The following is a 9845-nucleotide window of genomic DNA, read 5'->3' on the forward strand; positions in this document are numbered from 1 at the left end:
AGGAGAGCCTCACATGGGCCACGCCAAAGCCTGCAAGCTCCAGGCTCAGGGGACTTGAGATGTGTTTGAGACAGAAAAGGTCAAGAGCACAGGACAGCTATACCAGCTACAGCTGGAGAAATTTCACTGTCCCAGAAAAAGAACAGCAACACTCCTCTTTCCCTAGCCATGGGGTGACTCTAATACCTTGGTTTTAGACTTAAACTGAAGGTGATCTAGCCCTTCGCTACTCAGTCAGTCCCTAGACCCGCAGGTTGTCATCACCCGGGAGGTTGATAGAAACGCTGAACCTCAGATCCCGCCTCCCCAGACCTGCTGAATCACAATTTGCATTTTAACAAGATCCTCAGGTGATTCACATGCACATTAAACACTGAGAACTGAAGCAGTCCTCAATTGGTGTGGATGGGGAAATTGAGGCCCAGGGCGGGGGAAAGGGAACTGCTCAAGGCCATTAGTACAGGTTTTTTTTAAAATTTTATTGGAATATAGTTGATTTACAATGTTGTGTTAGTTTCAAGTGTACAGCAAAGTGAATCATTGTACATATACATATGTCCACTCTTTTTTTTTAGATTCTTTTCCCATATAGGTCATTGCAGAGTATTGAATAGAGTTCCCTGTGCTATACAGCAGGTTCTTATTATCTATTTTATATTTTATTTTTTATCCTTTTTTTATTGGAGTATAGTTGCTTTACAATGTTGTGTTAGTTTCTACTGTACGGCAAAGTGAATCAGCTATACGTATACATATATCCCCTCTTTTTGGATTTCCTTCCCATTTAGCTCACCACAGAGCATTGAGTGGAGTTCCCTGTGCTATACAGTAGATTCTCATTAGTCATCTATTTTATACATAGTATCAATAGTGTATATATGTCAATCCCAATCTATCTCTTTTATATATATTAGTATGGGACAGTTTTTAATAGAGCCAGAATTAGCACTCAGGTCCCAGGTTTTTAGCTTTCTAAAACACATCCTTTTTATTCTCGTTTTGTTTCCAATCTTTTTTTTAATAGCCTTTGATCATTTTAAAAGGGAATTATTCGAAAAGACATTACACATTACCTTACCTCAGCAAATGAAAACTCTGAAGCAAATGGAACCTTTCCTAACGATTCAGCATCCCCATCCCTGTCTGATCGTGTGCTGTTTATAAAGTTCTTCTTTCTCCTTGTGACTACCAGTCACGGTACAAAGGTAACAACTGTAGTGATGAGGAGCCTGAGCTTTGCAGTCCTACAGACTGAGGTTCAAATCTGAAATCTGGTATCCCTAGGCTGTGCTATCTTGGTTAAGTCACTTAACCTCTCTGTGCCAAACTTTGTTTACCTGAGAAATGGGGCTAACAATACTCCGTAGGGTTGTTGTAAGGAGATGGAGAAATAACACATGTACAGCCCTTAGCACAGGACTTCACGTGCAATTGAAAGTCAGCAAACTTTAGCTCTCAGGACGTAACTAAAAATGATCAGCAGCCCTGTGCAGGCTTACAGGGAGCAGCCCATCTCGGGACGGTCATTATCCTTAAGGCCCGTCAGGTGTAGAGGCTTTTTCTTTTTCCTTTGAACCACTCAGCTTTGCTCTGGATAAATGAGGTCAGCAGGTTGTGACCTTCATAATCTCTGCAGGGGGAACCCGAATAGCAATGAAACAAGAGGGCTGCATTGGGATCTTAGCTCTACCTCCCAAGCACCTGAGGAAGTCAGAGCTTTTGTTTTCTTGCCTACAGAGTAATATCTGCTCAGTCTGCCTCAGAGGGTGCAGGGCTGAAAACAAAATTGCATATATGAAGGTGCATGTTTATCTCAGCACTAGAATCTTAGAACGCTGGAAATGAGAAGGCTCCTCAGGAACCATCTAGTTCAACCTACTCATTTCACAAATGAGGAAACTGAGCCCAAGAGAACGAGTGTAACATAGTTAGCCAAGATGACAAGCCTCAGAGCCAGGGATGAATAATAGTAAAAGCGATCATAAATGATAGATACAACCTGAGTGCCTTCTGTACACTAGGGGGTCCTCTAAACCTAATCTCAAATCCTCACAATTTTCTTAGATAGGTACTATTATTGTTCCCATTTAGCAAGTGCAGAAATTGAGGCACAGAGAAATTCAATAACTAACTCAAGACAACACTGCTAGGAAGTACAAGAGCTGGGATTTCAATCCAGGCCTGCCCACCCCAGAGCCTGTGGTCTTTGTGGGGGCCACTCCCTGCCCACACGTTGCACAGTGCTCTGGAGACTAACAGTGCAGAAATGGGGAAGCCAGAGCCAGTGGGACTCCACTCTGCAAAGCTGTGCTAATTATTCTTTGGGATTTCATCTGGGACTCCATTTTCGAGTGGCTGAGTTTCCTGAAAACTGATTTCATCCACTCAGGTTGAAGATGGGAGCTTTGTTTCTTAGCTGCTTGTGCCAGGACTTGGTCAAGCCTTAAAGCAGTCAGCTCCTAGACATACTGCTTGAATTACAAGTATCCCTTCCGAAGGCACGCAAGTACCAGAAACTCCATGGTTGTGATTAACTTCTTTGACTATAACTCCCTAGTTCCAGTCCCCAGTCTTCCCCGTAGGAGCTACAAAAATCACAGGAGTCAGCTTCCTGCAATAATGCAGAGTATCAATAAGAAGCCTAGAATGGGAGCCAAGAGAGTTGGTGCTACCGCTACCAGGGACCTTGAACAAATCACTTTCCCTCTCTGGGCCTCAACTGCCCGACATCGTGACCTCCCATTCCCAACCCTGGGTGGGTGAAGGGCCCTTCATCGGGCTACGGTTGATTGGGAGGCTTCACTCCACCATAGCACTTAGCACTCCATGTTGTCAATGTCATTTCTTTTTCATTCTGTCTATTACCCTGTAGATTCCCTTAAGTCCTGGACTTTATTATATTCATTTCTGCGTCCCCCAGGCCTAGCATGGTGCTCAGAGTGTAACTGGTACTAGATAATAAGCTGTAAGCTCCTTATGCTTCTCACAGTTTCCGATGGTATTTTACCCTGGATAATATAGAACGAGAAAAACGGATTTTCTCCGTAGCAGAACTGAATTTGTTGTGGCTATTTCTGTATACAGAAATTACCCAGCACTTCATAGGGGAAACCATAAAATAAAGAGAAGCAGCCAGGTTAACAGGGGATCTTAGGTCTCAAGATGGAACCAGTTTGAGATTTAAGGCAGAGCTGGGATCAACCGGTCATGATCAAAAACACTGACCCTTCCTCATGGCAATAATTTCTCACTTCATACCTTTTTATGCTAAAATAGGGGTGGAAGACAGGGTGTGACATGATGATGCTTTCTGGAAGCTCCTGGTAAAGTTCATCGTTCTTATTTCTAGTGATTCCTGAGCTGTGCAGAATTTCAAGGGAGCCGGCTTGTAGTGCAAATTGTTAGGATTTGGCCAAATCCCCTGCTCCTTGGGGCTGATCATTCTACATGTTACTGTTTCATTCAGCCAGCCACACAGACATATTGAAGATCCTGCTTTTGGGTTCATCACTGGGCTCGGGTACATGGAATCCAGAGATTAACAAAATTTACACTCTTGGTGGTTTCACAGTCTGTGGGAGACAGTGATTTTGATATAGAAATAGAAAAAATTCGAATACTAGCATAGTAACTGTTTATAATGGAATAAAAACTGTGGCGGGAGATGAGATGAGGTAGTGACTATCCCTGCCTGTGGGAGTTGAAAAGGAGAAAGGAGGAAGAAGGATGAGCGATCCAAAGCCTAAGAGAAGAGACCATTTGAATTAGCCCAGGTGTGTGGTGGAGAGGGCTGGGTGGTGGGAGCATTTCTGGCAGAAGGGACCACCCACACATGGAATGATGAGAAGGAAGCGTGGGTACAAGGAAGATGGGAGGAGAAGGCAGAGCTCAGAGAAGAGGGAGAAGTGGGAAAAGAGGTCAGAAAGTCCCGGGGAAGGCATGAGAGCCTTGATGAGGTTGGTGGAAGTGATGGGAGAAAGCAAAGGGGAAAGAATAGTTTCTTTAAATCTGGAGATGATTGAGAAGTTCTGAGGTATCTGGGTTAGCTAGAGGGACAACACAGAAAAAACATTGAGTTTCATCAGTTAACTAGTTCAATGAACGCCAAGTGAATCCCAACAGCAAAGTGGCCACTGTGTAGGGCAAAAGAACGAGTGGTCCCCTGAGCCAGGAAGAAAACAGAACAGGGATGACTCTATTTGCAGTTCATATCCAATACAGAAACTATAAAATTCCTGACCCTCTGACATAGAATGATCCAACCCTGATTGTTTCTTCCTATGATAGCAAACCATGGTCCTAGAGGAAGTACCCAGAAAAACATCTGGATCGACTCTCTTGAAGCCAAGTGTATTTGTTTTATATTGCTGTCTAACAAATCACCACCAGTGAGTGGCTGTGAAAACACTTTTATTATCTCACAATTTCTATAGATCAGAAGTCTGACAGGCACAGCTTAGCTGGTCTCACCCTATACTTCAGGTCTCAGCAGGCTATGATCCAGGTGACAGCCAGAGCTGTGGTCTCATCAGAGGCTCATCTGGGCAAAGGTATCCCTCCCAGCTCCCTCAGCTTGGCAGCAGAGTTTATCTCCTTGTTATTGCAGGATTAAGGTCCTCACTTTTTTGCTGCCTATTGGCTGGGGGAATCCTCAGATCCTGCAGTTTCTTGCCCCATGGCCTTCTCCATAGGTCCTTTCACAACATGGCAGCTGGTTTCTTCAAAGCTAGCAGGGGAGAGAGAGTTTCTCTGACCTTAGGGAGGGCCTAGTCCCTCTTTTAAGGGCTTTTACCTGATTAATTCAGGATAATCTCCATTTTGATTAACTTGGAATCAGTTGATTAGGGACCTTAATTATATCTGCAAAATCCCTTCACCTTACCATCCTCTATTGGCTAGAGGTAAGTCCCAGGTCTTGCCCACACTCAAGGGGCAGGAACAGTAGGAGGCAGGGGGCATTGGGGGGCCACTGCAGGGTCAAGTTCACCACAGCAAGTTCTGCTCTTGGGTGTATTTGATAACTCCCAAATTAAACACATCATAGATTTGGACAAAACTGCCCACATCTGAAAATAGTAACCTTCTTTTGTTTCTGCACTCAATTATTTCACTGGCCTCCATTCCTCACACCACACCCTTGGCTTTACACTCCCATCCACCAATGACAATTCTAGAGAAGTAGCCTAAGACTTTTGTCTAACAAGAAAAAGGATATAGTGTGCCTAGCATAGGGCTTAATACATTCTAAGTCCTGAATAAATATTCCGTGGATAGATGGATGAATGAATGAATAAATGAATGGATAAAGGGAGGGAGGTGTTCTGAATTCAGACAAACCTAAATTCCAGTCTTGTTCTGCTCCTTACACATTGTGTGACCTTAGTACAATGACTAAACCTCTGAGCCTTCATTTCCATGCCTATACATTTCCATGCCTATAACTTGGAAATAGGAATACCTCCCTCACAAGAAGCCATATAATAGAGTAGCTACGAGCATAAATTATAGAGGCAAACTCCTCGATTGTATCCCCAGCTCCCACACTCACGCAAAGCTCCTGGAGTAACAGTAGAACCTGCCTCATAGGCGTGGTGCAAAAATGACGTGACAAACTACTTATAAAGGTTTTAGAGCAGGGCCTGGCAGTTAGTATGCATAAAATGTTACTGTTAGTACCATTACTGAAACCTACTAATGACTATTAGTACCACGACAGGCTGTTGTTGTAGTTATTCAGTAAATGCTATTTAGCTTTCCCAGTCCAGGTGGCGTTAACTCCTTTCCCCCTATACTAAGTGGGTAAAGACCTCTCTCTCTCTGCCCTCCTTATCTTCTTCAAATTGGACACAGCAAATGATCAGGGGTTAGATGGGACACCCCAAATCAGTGGTTTTCAAATTTTTTCTTTTAAGCCATGGAACCTTTTCTTCAGAGGAAAGTCTATGGGGGAGGCCAATGAAATTAACCCATAAAAGTGGCTGCTGTGTTTGAAGCTGCTTGGTGGGACAGACCCCTGGTGTCTAGCTTAACTGTCTCTCTCTCTTCTAAATTAGTGGCTCTTAAACCTGGCAGATTATCCAAAGTAAGAGCTAAGCTGCCAGTGCACCAGGGGAAGTGCTATAACTACCACTGTAAAACAAAGATACCAAGACGAATGGAGATGCTGCCAATTTCTGTAAAAAACGAAAAAAAAAAAGCTGCCAGTGCTTGATGTCATGGACCCTGGTGACTTCCTCTCATCCCCCAAACTGCTGCCCAGCAACCATCGCCACTCTTTTCCTTCCTGGAAGAGTTCTCATTTTGTTCAAGTGGCCATTCCTCCCCTATGTGGTTCAGAAAATAGAAGACCCTCTCTTCATCCCCAGAAGAAAATCCTGATTGTTTTAAACCATCATCATGACCCATTCTACTTGCTAGGTATTGGATTTGGACTGAGAATGTGAAACAATTCCGCCAGTGAGGAGAAGCCTGCTGAGGAATTTCTGGGAAAGGTTCTTCTAATAAGAGAAATACTGAGGAAGAGAGAGTCCCTGCTCCTCTGCTGGACTCTACCTGGATATGGCCTATAGAGGCAGCCATCTTGTAACTGTGAGGTGAGCTTACCCAAGGCAAAGCCACTCCACTTTGAATGGCAGACTGAAGGATGGAAAGCATCTGTGCCCTTGAGGACATCATTGAACTCTCAAATAAGCAGGGGGCTTCCTTTCCTTGAGACTTCTTATTACGTAAAATAACCATTGTTTTTATCCTTTAGGCCAGTGTTTCTCAAAGTATCAGCATCACCTTGTTAGACATGCAAATTCTTGGGCCCCAACACAAACCACTGACTCCAAAAGTCTTGGGGCTGGAGGCCAGCCCTCTGGGTTTTAACAAGCCTTTAGGTAATGCTGATGTCTGCTCAGGTCTGAGGATCATTGAGAACTAAGCCATTTTGAGGTGTTTTTTTTTTTAATTTATAGCCAAGTACTTTAATTGATACTAAAATCTATATAAAGTTTCCAAGCCTGAGATTATTCTTTTAGTTTTTATGTGCTCATTGATGGTAGCCCCTCTGCCAAGGGCTGAGACCTGAGTTTGTAGGGTTGGTCTAGGGACAGTCCTCCTCTCCCATCCCTTCTCCTCACACAGGCTCATGACTCTCACCCAAATGGTTAATGTTTTGTTCTTTCTTCCTCTCTCCCTTCTTCATGGTAGGTACCCTCATCCTCAGTGCCTACTGCACATACACTTCTTCTAGGCCCGTCCAGGCCTCCAGAAATACCTCAACATGAAAGCCTTAGCTACACACAAGTTGTCTTTTAAGCCTCACAACAACCTTGGGGACAAGTGTTATCACCATATTTTCCATATGGGGAAAAACACAAGGCTCTGAAAATGTAAGGAACTTTTCAAGGTCACCAAGCCAGCAGGGTATGGAGCCTGGGTCTTGACTCTAATGACTATTCTTTCACAAATAGTGATACCACAACTGGTGATGGTCATTTGAATCACATTTTCGTCATTTGTTTTGGAGAGACGTAGACCAGACCAAAGTAACTCAGAGGAGTCTAGGACCCTCCTGCAAGCCAGTTGCCTAGGGTGTTATTCAGAAACACCCGCAGTGTTAATCCTGCTTTTAGACAAATTTACTGCTATTACAGACTCCTCTTGGGGAGGTCTAGAACTATCAATAAATAAAGGCAGTAGAAAGATAAACCAGGAGGCTAAGAGCACAAACCACTCAGAGGTTCTGGAAATTCAATTTGATATGTTTAAAGACTATGAGATGTAGGAGGAGAGATAAATTAGGAGTTTGGGATTAGCAGATACAAACTACTATATATAACATAGATAAACGACAAGGGCCTACTGTACAACACAGGGAACTATATTCAATATCCTGTAATAAACCATAATGGAAAAGAATATGAAAAACAATATAGACATATATATGTATAACTGAATCACTTTGCTGTACACCAGAGACTAACACAACATTGTAAATCAACTATACGACAATAGAAAAAAATTGTTTAAAAGACTATGAGATGGACAGATACATCCGAAATACATCTACATGTGGAACAACTCCTACAGAACACCTACTGAACGCTGGCAGAAGACCTCAGACCTCCCAAAAGGCAAGAAACCCCCCACGTACCTGGTTAGGGCAAAAGAAAAAAGAATAAATAGAGACAAAAGAATAGGGACGGGACCTGCACCAGTGGGAGGGAGCTGTGAAGGAGGAAAGGTTTCCACACACTAGGAAGCCCCTTCGTGGGTGGAGACTGCGGGTGGTGGAGGGGGGAAGCTTCGGAGCCGTGGAGGAGAGTACAGCAACAGGGTTGCGGGGGTCAAAGCAGAGGGATTCCCACACAGAGGATTGGGGCCGACCGGCACTCACCAGCCCGAGAGGCTTGTCTGCTCCCCCGCCGGGGCGGGCAGGGCTGGGAGCTGAGGCTCTGGGCTTTGGTCAGAGCGCAGGGAGAGGACTGGGGTTGGCAACGTGAACACAACCTGCAGGGGGTTAGTGCACCACGGCTAGCCAGGAGGGAGTCCCAGGAAAAGTCTGGACCTGCCGAAGAGGCAAGAGACATTTTCTTCCCTCTTTGTTTCCTGGTGCGTGAGGAGAGGGGTTTAATAGCACTGCTTAAAGGAGCTCCAGAGACGGGCCCGAGCCGCGGCTAAAAGCGCGGACCCCAGAGACGGGCGGGAGACGCTAAGGCTGCTGCTGCCGACACCAAGGGGCCTGTGTGCGAGCACAGGCCACTCTCCACACCCCTCTTCCGCGGAGCCTGTGCCAGGTCCCTGTGCCAGGGCCACCACTGCCAGGTTCCTGGGATCCAGGGACAACTTCCCCGGGAGAACGCACGGCGGGCCTCAGGCTGGTGCAAAGTCACGCCGGACTTTGCCGCCGCAGGCCCACCCCGCACTCCGTGCCCCTCCCTCCCCGCCGGCCTCAGTGCGCCCCCGAATCAGCGGCTCCTTTAACCCCGTCCTGTCTGAGCACAAAACAGACGCCCTCCAGCGACCTACACGCAGAGGCAGGGCCAAATCCAAAGCTGAGCCCCTGGGAGCTGTGAGAACAAAGAAGAGAAAGGGAAATCTCTCCCAGCAGCCTCAGAAACAGCGGATTAAAGCTCCACAATCAACTTGATATACCCTGCATCTGTGGAATACCTGAATAGACAACCAACCATCCCAAATTAAGGAAGTGGACTTTAGGAGCAAGATCTATGATTTTTTTCCCTATTCCTCTTTTTGTGAGTGTGTATGTGTATGCTTCTGTGTGAGATCTTGTCTGTATAGTCTTGCTTCCACCATTTGTCCTAGGGTTCTATCCGTCCATGGTTTTTTTTTTAAATTTTTTTCTTAATAATCAATTTTAATTTTAATAACGTTATTATGCTTTACCTTCGTTCGTTCTTTCTTTCTTTCCTTCCTTCCTTCCCTCCTTTAGACAACGAATCATCCCAAATTGAGGAGGTGGTCTCTGACAGCAAGATTCATGATTTTTCCCCCTTTACCTCTTTTAGTGAGGGTGTATGTGTATGCTTCTGTGTAAGATTTTGTCTGTATAGCTTTGCTTCCAACATTTGTCCTAAGGTTCTATCCGTCCCTTTTTTTTTTCTAAATAAGAATTTTTTAATTCAATAACTTTATTATACTTTATTTTATTTTTACTGTATATTCTTTCTTTCTGTCTTTTTTCCTTCTTTCCCTCCTTCCTTCCTCCCTCCCTCCCTCCCTTCTTTCCTTCTTCCCTTCTTTCCTTCTTTGCTTCTTTCTTTCTTTCTTCCTTCCTTCCCTCCTTTCCTTCTTTCTTTCCTCATACTTCTACTAATTCCCTCTACTTTTTCTCCCTT

This window comes from Globicephala melas, chromosome X (assembly GCF_963455315.2).
Source record: "Globicephala melas chromosome X, mGloMel1.2, whole genome shotgun sequence".
In the NCBI taxonomy this organism is placed as follows: Eukaryota; Metazoa; Chordata; class Mammalia; order Artiodactyla; family Delphinidae; genus Globicephala; species Globicephala melas.